Below are 13,871 nucleotides of genomic sequence, written 5' to 3' on the forward strand. Positions count from 1 at the left end.
AAGTAAACGAGGAAGAATGTTTAGAACGTGCCCTTGGGACGAGATGTGGGCATGCTCGCGGGGTGGGTAGGAGACCAATCACCAACTTCGGTTTAATTCCAAATGAACGACCTTCCACTTCCAAATCGTTCCAATCTCAATCTCAATTTGATGCAAAATAAATGCAAGAATATTTGCAACGATATAATGCATCATTGGCGGCATGTATTCTGAACTTCCAACCACCATCATTTCCTAACTTTTTATTCAACTATAACACACAAGCAAATACCTCTCAACAATTTTCCGAAAGGATGGAAGAAGAAGGAGAAGAAGAAGAAAAAGGAGGAGGAGAAGAAGAAGGAGAAAACGATTATGATAATCATGGTTGATGTTTTTTTAGTATTTTGAACAATGTTAGTTAACTACTTGTTGTAATATTAAACTTGAATTTGATGTTTTGAATTTGAACAATGATACCTAGTTAATGTATTTCAATTGATATATGCTGTCATGTTTTCTGGATTTGTTAAAAATGCAGGAATGGTAATGTACAAAATCTGTAAAACTAAAAAAAAACCAATAGCTATCCCGACGACATGTCGTTGCTATAGGTATATAATCGACAACTGTGAAAAACCTATAGCGACGACTAGTCATCGTAATAGATTAAACCTTTCGCGACAACATGTCGTCGCTATAGGTTTCCCGACGACATGTCGTCGCCACAGGTTATTAATAAAACTTTATTTTTTTCCTTAAATATGATTGACGGAAGTTGTACCGACACCAAGTCGTCACAATAGGGGAAGCTATGTCGATGACAATATTGACCTACGCCGACACGCCTATATCGACGACGCTTTGCCGACAACATGTCGTCTGCATACCACCGACAACATGTAGTCGAGATAGAGTCCAAATTTGTCGTCGCCATAGGGTGCTCAGGTTGTAGTGTACTAAGGTGGTCAAGGCATTGCTGAATTTGATAACTAAGTAGTTTAACTCAAAAGTTGTTGTTTCGACTAAGTGGTTCTTATAGATCATCCTTATACCTCATATAACTTATTAGATGTTCGTCTAAACTTTAGCGAGAATTAATCAAAGTATACGTATCCCTATCCTAATTTAATGATTTTAGTTTGTCTTCTTATATGCTATGAAACCTATCTACGTAAAACTTTTGCAACGTTTATATTATAAGTACAATTTATGCATTCATGAAACTTATTTTTAAATGAAATTTGTCACAAATGGGAAATTTTTTGATCATTTGGAAATGTTATGATCATGTATATGTGCATGGATGGGTTATCACTTAATTGTCATTATGATTTGGGATCTCATGTGTTATTAGAATACTTAGCTAGAGGGTTACAGTCGGCATTCAAAAACGCTCTCACACGTATGTGTGGAATTGCTAACCCACATGTGGTCTAGAGTGATAAGTCACTGTTAGTAGTTTATTAGAATGGGAAATGGTGTATAATATGTTATGTGATAAGCGTACATAAGTTATGATGGCAATGGTGTGTAGTAGTAGTAGCAGTAGCCTAGGTGCTTTCTATAAAATATCTCGAATTTTAACCATCATTATGAGATTTGGTCTATAAGATTTACTTGAGGACTTGGAGTAGAACATACTACATTTGAATTATATTGGAATTGTTGGTTTATTTTGATGAGTTGTTTTTATTTTTCAAACGCTTAATTGTGAAATGTTTTTTCCCCAGATTTGATACTTCAAGAATATTTTGGAGTTTTATAAACCTTTTTTATGAGTTTAGTTTTGGGTTTGGAATGTTTACTCTTTTCAATACCTTTTAATGAAGTTTTAGAAATGATAATCATGATTCATGACCAAAGAAATCTTCGATTAAACTGATGAAAACAAGCTTACATGGTTTATATATACTGTTACAATGCACCGATTATAATAACATCCACCTAACAACTTTCTAACAAAATAACCAATTAATCACTTAACGAAACCAATGTCTATTACTAACGAGACTGAAACAAACGTGTTTAACTTATAGCTTTGTTACCCCCATCAAGATGGATCCGTAAAGATGGATTGAAGGACCATCTTGGAAATAATAGGCAAAATCTTTGATATCGGTAAGGTTTTAGTAAGAATATCGGCCAATCGTGTTGTTGTATAAATTCACATTAGCTTAACGGTTTTATCAATAATCTTGTCTCAAATAAAGTGGTAATCAATTTCGATATGCTTCGTGTGTTCATGAAATGTTGGATCTGTAGCTAATTGAATTGCAAAATAATTGTCACAGAAAATCAGAGAAGGTGTTGTTGTAACATAACCAAAATCATGTAGTTGATGACACAACCAAACGAGCTCACTTGTGACAGAAGCAAACGGTACACTGCTTCTATCGACGAGCATGAAACAATAGTTTGTTTCTTAGATTTCTAGGAAATCAATGAATCACATTAGAAAAAAAACAGTAACAGACCGACGTGTGTCAACACAGCCAGCCCAATCCGAGTCATTGAATGCTTTAAGTTGTAAAGAAGGAACGGTTGAAAAAAAATCCCTTGGCCTGGATTATTTTTGATATATCTCAATAGATGATGAACTGCTTGAAGATGAGGATGTTTATGATTTGTGACAAATTGACTCAACCTGTTGACTGCATAAGCAATGTCAGGCCGTGTAATTGTTAAGTATAACAATCTTCCAATTAATATTCTATATTGGGATGGATCAAAAAAAGGAGCACCTTGAAAATTTATAGTTTTGAGTTTTGGATCCATTGGATATGAAACTGGTTTAGAAGCTAGAAAACCGGTATCTTCAAGTAATTCTAAAGCATATTTTCTTTGAGAAATAAAAATTCTAGGTTTTGACCTTGCAATTTCAAGACCCAAAAACAATCTGAGATTGCCCTAACCCTTCAATTTGAATGGTTGACTCAATTTCTACTTGAGAATATTAATACCATCAAGTAAAGCTCATGTTATAACTATGTCATTAACATAAACCAAAGGGCAATGTACTTTCAACCACTACCCTTATAAAATAAGGAATAGTCTCCTTTTGATTGAGTGAATCCTTCATGGAGTAAAAATGAAGAAAATTTGAATACCATTGACGTGAGTCTTGTCAAAGATCATAGAGAGATTGATTCAATTTGCAAACCATAGGGGCATTTCGGTCATTTTTCTGAAAAACTGTATAACCCTTGGGAATATCCATGTAAACATCTTCCTCTAAATCCCCATTTTAAAAGGCATTATTCACATCAAGCTGAATAAGTGGCCATAGTTGTTGAGCAGTAATTGCAAGCATAATCGTGACTGTTACTAATTTTTCAACAAGAGAATACGTATCAAGAAAATCAACTCCTTCCAATTGATTGAATCCCTTTGCTACCAAACGTGCCTTATACCATTCAATGGAACCATCAACCTTTCTTTTCATTTTAAAAACCCACTTACAACCTAAAGGTTTTCTATTTTTCGGTAATGGAACCATATTCCATGTACTGTTGACTTCAAGAGCATTTAATTCATCATTGATAGCCTACTTCCATGTACTGTTGACTTCAAGAGCATTTAATTCATCATTGATAGCCTAATTCCATTCACATTTTGAGGAGAAGGAACATGGGGTATAGGAATAAAAGGAAATGAAGGAGAACTGTAGGAAAATTCATCCAATTTTGTTAAATTAATAAGAGGGACAATACGTATGACAACCTAGGAAATACGCCTCCAACCGTCGTCGATAGTCAAACAACAAAACACGATAAAACAATCTTGTAAAACTCCAAAAAATTTAACCATCACTCTTATTAACTTTAGAACCATAGGCTCAAAAATAAGTGCGCAAAAAGTCACGTCACTTTACGAGCAGGTCACTTTGGCATCCTAGAATTTAGGTCTAAAACTGTAGACATTCAGTTAACTGTGAACGCCTTTTTAATCTGGCATATTGAGCTTTAATGCGTATTTTTATAAATGTATAGTGTCATTACAACTAAAATAATATACGATATGATATCTTACATTCAATTGTGGAATATCACAAACGAATCAAAACAACACAAACTGCAACCATACTTAATATGTCTGCAAAACTGAAATTTCCTATTAAGCAGTTGTGAGCAAAACAAACCTTCTAGTCTCAATGTACATGTTTTCCTATTTCCGGAAATATAAAGAACATCCAAAATGGAGTTCGTATGCAAAAGATACGATCATTTTAAGAATAAAAAACCTGTATAATACTGTTTTGCTTAAAACTCCCAAAACCGTTTCTATCAGTTGAGGGACTTGCACTCCTTAGATGGATATTTTGAGAATATTTTTGGACTCAAGATATGATCTAATATTTAATTCCATAATCAAAATAATTTTAGCAAACATATTTGCAAAAGTAAAAAAAAAATGGACGTTTCGCGTCATTTAGACGCGGATCATAAAACGTGATTTCCCAGAGTTTTACAACTCGAAAAATTAATTTGTTCGGGTTTTTGAAATCCTTGAACTCGGTTCTATCACTTACAACTTTTGAAAAAAAATATTAGGGTAGGATCTTGGCATGCAAATCTAGGAAGGTTTTAGAGTATTTTTTAGAAGATGACATCACTAGACCCCACCATGCTTAGTTGGAAGAGTGAAAAATAAGCCAATACTTCCCTCTTGGACCCTTACCCACATTTTTTACCACCTCCCCTTCTGCTTGGTTGAGTGCACACTTCTCCTTCTAATACAATCATGGTGTATATTGTGTGTTGGACTTTCTATGAAGGTATGGGTGCCCGACGCATGTGAGAGACCTCATACACTATAAAAGTAAGGCTTTGGGTGTTCATTTCATGAACAAATCATCAGCCACTTCCCCTCTTACTCTCCCCTCTCCGTTATCTCTTTTTTCTTGGTTTGGAACCCACCACCAAGAACCACCACTCCACCACCGTAAACCACCATAGCCACATCCTTTTGCCCCTATTTTTGACGACCAACCGCCATCACCTTGTGCCACCTTTGTGATGATATATTTTTTTGGTGTTTTCTAGTTAAATACTTGAGTCTTCATTGTGTTTTTGGGTTTAAATCAAGTCCAAAACAACCCCAGTTTAGATCGTTCCTAGTTCGTGTTTTATCGAAGTGTTTCTCAAAGATAACCGCACTCTCAACTCAAGTTCACAAATCAAACATTAAGGTGAGTGCTTAAGGCCATTTTTTATATTTTTTATATATTTCGTTGGTAATACATGTGCTCACATATTTCGTTTATGAAAAAACACTCTTGAAAAACATACTACAAAATGTTATGATTTTATGTGAAAAATTATGGTACATTCAAGACCTGTTTTGCCCATCTTAAACCCTATGGTTTGCAAAACTGTTTTGTATTCAAATAGTTCAGGTTGATACCTTTTCAGGGACTACTCACGCTTGTTCATAAGATCTGTATACAATTTATTATGATTTTTTCAAAATTACATATCATTGCAGCCCTTTTTGGACCAGTCTGCAAACGGTCATTTTCACCTTAGTTAGAATTCATATCAGGTCAGAAAAAAAATTAGGGAAAAAGTAGACTCAATTTATAAATATTGAGAGTATACAGATCCTAATTCCGACTCACGATGATTTTTGTATAATTTTTCGAAAACAGGGACAAAATCAACATTCTAGATTAATTTTCCTGTTTTGTCTTTCAAATACATATACATATGATATGTGATATTGCCACTTTTATGTTACTTAAAAAGTCAAACTATTACCATGCATGTGTGTGTGTGTGTGTGTATATATATATATATATATATATATATATATATATATATGTGTGTGTGTGTGTGTGTGTGTGTATGTGTTTAAATACATATTTATACAAGTTATAATTATTATAAAGTATGCTTTATACATGTACTTATGTTCATTACTTTGGAATGTACCTCTTTATAAAAGCGAGTACATTACACTTTTGCATACATACCAAGCATACTTGGATTTTATAAACTTTATACAATGAAATTCATTATGCCTAGTGACTTATGGACAAATAAATTAGGGTTGAGAGCTATTCACATACCTCAGTTAAGGGATTTTTAGTGAGAGTATATTCATTAGCTAAGTTTAAACACTTAGTATGTTCACACTATTATAACCATTAATCTTTGGAGCGAGATACATATGTATAGATCTATATAGGGTTGAGATCTCCACCCGATGTTGCTAGCTACAACCTCGACCGATGAATCGAAGCAGGTGATAAGTTTCTACAATCATTACTACGGCGTATAATGAAGCGACGTAGGGGTACATAAAGTCACATAGCTCGGTTATAGGACTCATTATAAACATTAACTGGAATCTCTCTCTCTCTCTCTCTCACACACACACACACTCTACAAACCATGGGCTTGGTTGCTTTCACAACTATTTTAAGTATGAATTTACTTATGTAACAATATAGTTTGGTTTTCAAGTATATTAAAGGAATCTTTGCAAACACAGTTTTAACTATTGTTATACATATAAAGAAAATATTTTTTAGACCTTTTAAAAAGTATTACTGTTGTTAGCAGAAAACTTGTAACTCTCACCAACCTTGTGTTGACCCTCAAAACTCCCTGTATTCTCAGGAAATCACTAAACATACATTCAAGACAGATTTGATTACAGGTGACCTAGTTTACTAGTTGTTGTAATACCTGCCTATATGTTAAGGCAATTCATGTACTATTATTATTTGTAAAAACCCTTGTTTTCAAATATCAAGATGGAACATGAATGCTATTTTTTATTGTTGTACTTTTGCTATATATTCAGTTTACCTGTAATCCATGAACTTAGTCGCATAGCCTGGCGTGTTCCGCTGCCTCGGCTGGGGGTGTGACATAAACATAGTTAGATTCTACACGTCACCGTCGTTCCAAGAAATATAAATTTCACACGAATCTGACACAGTATGAGCCAGATACAACATTTATAGGAAATAAATGTCTATCGTACTTACAAAGTTACAACGTTGAAAACTACAACAAGATTGGCCGACTTTTGGGAAAAGTCACTAACTAGACAAACGTAATACTACTTAAAGTAGGGATTATGGAGTAAAGAACACTTAAAACAAAGATCATATGGGGAACATATGAGTTTTAACAATAATAAAAAACACATCGAAAAATGAAAGTAAAAAATAGACAAAACGAGCAAAAGGAAAGTTGAGAGAATGATGATACCTACACAAATATATAAGAGTCATGAAAGAGAAGTTTGTATGCGAGAGTTACGGAATTTCAAAGTTGAATTTTACCGTCACACACACTCACCTGCAGTGCGCCGCGCGCACTGACACCCGATTGTGTCGAGATACAGGATGACACTACACACTGAGATGAAGCCACGTGGCACGATCGTAATATCCGCATGCATATGTGTGGCACGTGCACCAAACCTGCTATAAATAGCAAGACCCATAAGTTTATTTTCTCACACAGTTCTTGATTCTCTCTCTCTCTAAAAACACCTCGTGTGCTATCGCATCGATCACTTCTCGAAGTGCTAACTTCTCGTTTCTACCCTACAAAAACGGTTTCACGTATATATGTATGTTCACGGCCCCATTTTCAACTCTTTTCGCGGGGGGGGGGGGGGGGGGATACATGTCTAAAATGCGACTTTACATAGTTATAATTAATTGTAGTTAAATAATTAGGCTCATAACATTAGGATAATATTTTTCCTGGTAGAAAATTTGCCCAAACTTTTTTGCTAATATTATTCCTAGTTGTTATACTAAACTACAATTATAGATAGAAACATACCTAATTGTTATGCTGGCCAGTTTCCAAGAAACACCAATACTATTATAGTTAATATAGTTGAATCTCTAGGGTAACTTAGTATGTAGCCTTTATTCTGGCCAAATCTCTCGGATAGAGTTTCACCTAGTCGTCATTCTGGTCAACTCTCTAGGAAAACATTATACCTAGTCGTTATTCTACCAAATACTCATAGAAAATAATATATTACGACATTACTACGTATGCTTAACTCAAACGGATAATTGTAGTATATTATGTCGTCACTATGCTCGACTTAAACGGATAATAGTAATATCACTAATATATTATGTCGTCAATACACTCAACCAATGTATAATAGTGGTACATTATCTCTTCGCTACGCTCAACTTAAATGGATAATATTAGTATATTATGTCATCACTACGCTAAACTCAACACGAATAATAATAATATATTATACTGCACTACGCTAACAAATAATAATATATTACGCCGTCACTACGCTCAACTCAAACGGATAGTAGTAGTACATTATGTCGTCACTACGCTCGACTCGAACGGATAATAGTAATATATTATGCTCCGAACTAGTACTTCCTTAGGAATTATGACAATAGCCTAGGGACTTATACTCCGATTAGGTTTGTACTCAAACTTTCAACTAAAACTCACTACTAGAAAAACAACCTTTTACGACGCTCATTGCGCGTCGTAAAAGGCTCAGATGACGCGCAAATGCGTGTCAAGGAAGGCCCTGTCATAACGAGAGACGAAGCGCATTTACGACGCTCATTACGACGCGTAATTACGACACGCGTTTACGACGCGCAATGCGTATCAAGGAAGGCCCTGTCATAAAGGAAGACGACATGCATTCGCGTGTCCTAACCTTACGACGCGCGTGTTAATGACATGCAATGCGTATCAAGAAAACCACTATCAAGAAAGGCCATGTCATAAATGAAGATGACACACATTTTTGCGTATCATAATTTTAAATGTTTAAAAAAAATTATTTATAGATTTACTAATTTTCAAATTAAATTTGTATTTAATGTCTCATAATAGAAAATAAATATCATATACAAAAAATACAATCCATTGCATAAAATTTAATGTCATACAAATAAAATACCATAAATAACAAAGATAATTCATTTCACTAATATGTCTATTCCAATAGTGAGTAAATGTTATAAAAAAAAATGAACTCCGGAGAAGAAAAATTTATTTACAATTGCATTATCTAGCTTACTATCTGCCAACAACTCTTCGTGTGTTTGCTTTTTGCTTGAGTCTCGTTTCCTCCAAAACTTCTAGATCCAGTGGCTTGCTTCTTCCTCGTTACTGTACAGTACCTATGGCCACAACTTTGCAAGCTTGACTAAAGAACTTTGTATGCCAACTGTTGTCATGCATTAATATTTAATAACTAATACTATGCATATAAACATTAAAAAACTAATTAATTGAAACTCTCTATTTATTCACAGGTATGAATTACATTACCAGATGATTACATTTGGAAAGGGCATTTATGTCTTTTCCTCCATAGTCAAAGTTTTAATTATAATTTTTAACTACAGTGCAAGGCTAGGGTTACGAGCACCAGAGGGGAGTGTAGCAAGTATAACAGAAAACAAAAATGGTCAAAAACTAATTGGAATGTCAGATCAACCTAATGAACAGCTACAAAAACTATCTGAAGTTCAAAATTGCAACCCTAATATTAATCACCCTAATGAACAACTACAAAAACTATCTGAAGTCCAAAATTGTAACCCTGTTGTTGAAGAATCATCAACACCAGGGACAATAATTGAAGTAGCATCAACATCAGGGCCTATAGTGGATGTGCCATTATCACCAGAGCCTATAATTGAGGTTCCCACAACACCAGAGCCAGAACAGATACAACAAGAGCTTGATATGGAGGATTTTTGTGAAGAAGATGGTGAAGAAATTCCTATGATTAAACTAAACATGGAAGAGTTTACTCAAAATTTGTAGACTTACATGGAAAGACACATAGAACTTGGAGAAGGTGACCTGTCAAAAGCACTAGTTGCCTTAACATCAGAAGCTGTAGCAATCCCTGTACCTAAACTTAAAAATGTCATCCAACTAAGAACAGAACACCAAGTGTAAGTAATTGTGAAAAGATGATGTGATTTGTGATTTCTAATTTCTAAATTCTTTTTTTATTTCGATTTTGCAGATATGAGCTTCCGGATTCACATCCTCTTTTGGAAGGGGTAAGTGTAGTGGTGTAGTGTAGTATACCTTATGAAGAACCTGATATGCTCTTTGATTTGATTTTTGTTTCTTAACAAATGTGTGATAAATTAAAGATGGACACAGGAGAAGCCTGATGATCCTTGCTCATACCTTCTTGCAATTTGGACACCTGGTGAGTGGATGAAATGCTGATTGAATTATTTGTTTGTTTATATTATACCAATAGGTGAAACTGCAGATTCGATTCAACCGCCAGCTGGACAATGTTCTTCCCAAGAATTTGGCACGTTATGTAATGAAGAAACATGTTTTTTTTGTTTTTTGCAACAGCACATGAGAAGCAAATAACCAAACTGTTAGAGGGACACTCTTGGTGAGTTTGTAGATATAAAAAAAAGTAATCGAAGAAAGATGCTATAATTTGCATTTAACCTAAAACCAAACAACTAAATTTACAATTATAAGATAGATAAAGAGAGTAGCCTTAAGTCCATAACCACAAAACACTTATAAAGAACAATGATAAAAGGCCTTAAGGAAATGTATGTGCTTTCTTCATCTATGTTTGAAATAATTGCACAATACACAAAATGGTAATTGTTCAAATCAAGATGTAAATTCAAATACATTGTCATGTTCATATCTCTCAATTTTGAAAATACAAATCATGTACAAATACCATGTAGAGCTGCAATGAGAGGGAGCTTTCCACTCAACGGGACATATTTTCAAGTCAATGAGGTATGACTTTGCTTAACATGAACTCTTCTTGATAATCAAGTATTTTTCTTTTTTCTTTTAGTTCTTTCTTTACTAATGTTATTGTGATGTTTGAAACAAACAAATAGCTTTGGTGAAAAGACAATGTCTGTTGTTGATGGCCATAGTGGCTTGATTCATAGCTTTGGATTTCATATAGACAACAGTTAATTTGTATTAACCCAAAGATAAATTCTGATATTGTATTGTTTTAGCTTTGTTCTAGAGATGTTAAGAGTTTTTACTATGAATCCTTAGCTGTTTGTTCTAGAGCTATACTGATATGAGATTGGTTAACTTGCAAAACACAAATTTCAAAATAGAAGACTAAAGAAGCAGAAGGTGACTATTAGTGCATAAAAAAAAACTGAAAGGGTTGCATAAAATTGACATACAGGGACAACATTACAAAACTTTCAATTTAAAAAAATAATAAAAACCATTCGTCCACGTCAGCATTTCACAGGTTTTTGGTCAAAATTACCCAACACAAGTCGAATTTGAAAAGTAAATGGTCTTATTGATGATTTTCCAAGTCCAGTAAGCAAAATACAAAAATGATTAAAAGCAGATTGCTATTTATGAGAGTTTATCAAGTTGTACCTTAAAATTATTGGCTGTCGAAAAGCTTCAAACAAAGTATAAACAAAGCAGGGGACAGAATTGACAGAAATGAGAAAAGTAAAAATATGTTGCCCATTTGGAGGTTAGTTAGTGCATATCCTCCAAATAGAGCAGGGGACAAAATTGACACAGAGAAGAAGGCTGATTTCTCACGAGTGTATAACATTTTTGCTTCCCGATACAAACTTGCATTGATCATCAAACATGAGTTTATGAACAAATGTTACAATCATACAAACTAATTTCTCACGAGTGTATAACATGGGTTTCTACAAATAAGATTGAAGCAAGTTTGTCCTAACAGGTCCAAACAATCATTATAAAATCACAAAATATGTAAATAAGGATACAAAGATATACAAATATTGAGAATTGTGGTACCTATTCAACAATCGATAAAACATCTATATGACAACTTCTTTGAGTAAATCCAGCACCACAATCCCCTTTGAGATTCCCAAAGCTAGCAAAACCAACAGATGAAATTTTGGAAGTTAAGGGCTTTGAGAACTGGAATCGGAATTTCGTTTCCAGAGTTCAACCGAAATCATATCATCTTCCGAGACATGGCCACACACTTTCTGCCAGGTTCGTGTGAGCCGGTTGGCCACATTTCTTCTGACATTTTTGTGCATTATAAGTTCCTCTATAGTTACAATTATCTGTACAACCTGTTGATGGTGAAAGGTAAGTTGACCAATATCGTCCTATACTCTCCCCATGCTCCTAAGGTTCAGTGATGGAGGACCTTTTCCTTAAAGGACAACAAATGTGGACTGAAAAAATATATAATGAAAAAAATAGAGTCTTGGAAGTAGTGGTGCCTTATTATTATTATTAATGATTGAAGGGTTATATTCCTTATACCAAATTAGACTCTGATTAGTAGGAAAATCACTGCCATGGGTCCATAAGGAACTATTAGCAACATCTGTTTTATCAAGTCCTAGGCTTTCCCTTTCAGTTCCAACCTGAATGCAATCAAAAGTATGCAACAGCTCAAAACTATGTGTGAAATGTGAAAGAAACCCTAATAATCAAAGTTAACAACAAACATGGTAGGTCCATTCGTTAGATGAAATGTCTTGTTTAGCATTCTTGAGATCAAGCAAGGTGACAGAATATAAGCCTGCTCCCCAGATATCAAACCATGGACCATAGCTCTGGAGAGCAAACACACACACACAAACACACACATATATATATAACCCTTAAAATAAGGAGACCCAACAAATTATAATGTCAGTCACATCAATATTCAATGCTCTGATGCTCCTAATCCACTCATTTATTGTGTTCTTTGAAGTCAAAAGACTGTAGATATGGGAAAATAAGTAGTAGATCATAAAGATATGGTGTCACCTGTAGACCAATCATCATACTAATGATATCCAATGTGTTTGCTTCCTTGTTCGAGACTAATCTTTTCATTTATGCTAAAGATTGCATCATCAATGAAAGAAGATTATTTTATTTCTTCCAAATAACTCTCACTATTATTATTATTATTATTATTGACAATCTATTATTTTATATTATAAAAAAAGAAGATGATTTCTTACAGCAATAGAAGATAATCTCCGAAATGAGGGAGCATGGGCTACATATGAAGCAGCTGCAACTGCTGCTACACGTATCCTGTTGAAAGCAAATATTAGTTGGCTTTTTTATTTTCATAAAAAATTGAATAGCATATTATAATTCTATAAACTTAATGTACCTTTTATGCAGATCAACATATTCATCAGTCACATCTACAATCTCCTCCTGCATTCATAGAAAATTTTACCATATGAAGCAGCTGCAACTGCTGCTACACGTATCCTATTGAAAGCAAATATTAGTTGGCTTTTTATTTTCATAAAAAAAGAATAGCATATTATAATTCTATAATTTATTGTGCCTTTTATGCAGATCAACATATTCATCAGTCACATCTGCAATCTCCTCCTGCATTCATAGAAAATTTTACCATGTATTTAAAATTTTAAAAGCAGGTAGATACTTTAAACTACACATGGTATTTAAACGTACAGATTATAGGCAAGGGAAACAAAAGAACCTGAAGAAGTTCCTCAAATACATCTTCTAAAGTGATTATACCAATGACTTCACCTTCTTCTAAAGTGATTATTGCCATTACAGATGATACATGTGTAAATCTTTCAATCGCGCTCATAAATAAAGTTCCTTATTTGACCTTTTTTTTCTGTAATATAGAATAATACAAGTGTTATTATGATGGCCATAACAAAATGAAAGGAAATAAAATAAGATACCTCACCTTTTAGTAGATTTGTGATATCAATTGTCTGATTATCACTGAAAAATGGAGTGATTAAATATCTTGCTAAACATCCCTGATATTCCTGTAGTAATTCACTACTAGTTCTGCAAACCAAACCAAAAGAAGAACAATTTTTACAATAGACTCATCCATCTTTTTGATTAAAAGAGATGTGAAGTAGAAATTCACCTTTC

The 13,871-nt window shown here is 34.0% G+C and overlaps 1 pseudogene; it reads left to right on the forward strand.

The window, feature by feature from the left end:
- The first annotated feature begins 522 nt into the window (after positions 1-522).
- LOC111883187 (DNA glycosylase/AP lyase ROS1-like) lies at positions 523-11,053 on the forward strand (annotated as a pseudogene).
- The last annotated feature ends 2,818 nt before the right edge of the window (positions 11,054-13,871 follow it).

The sequence above is a fragment of the Lactuca sativa genome, chromosome 6, assembly GCF_002870075.4.
Source record: "Lactuca sativa cultivar Salinas chromosome 6, Lsat_Salinas_v11, whole genome shotgun sequence".
NCBI lineage: Eukaryota > Viridiplantae > Streptophyta > Magnoliopsida > Asterales > Asteraceae > Lactuca > Lactuca sativa.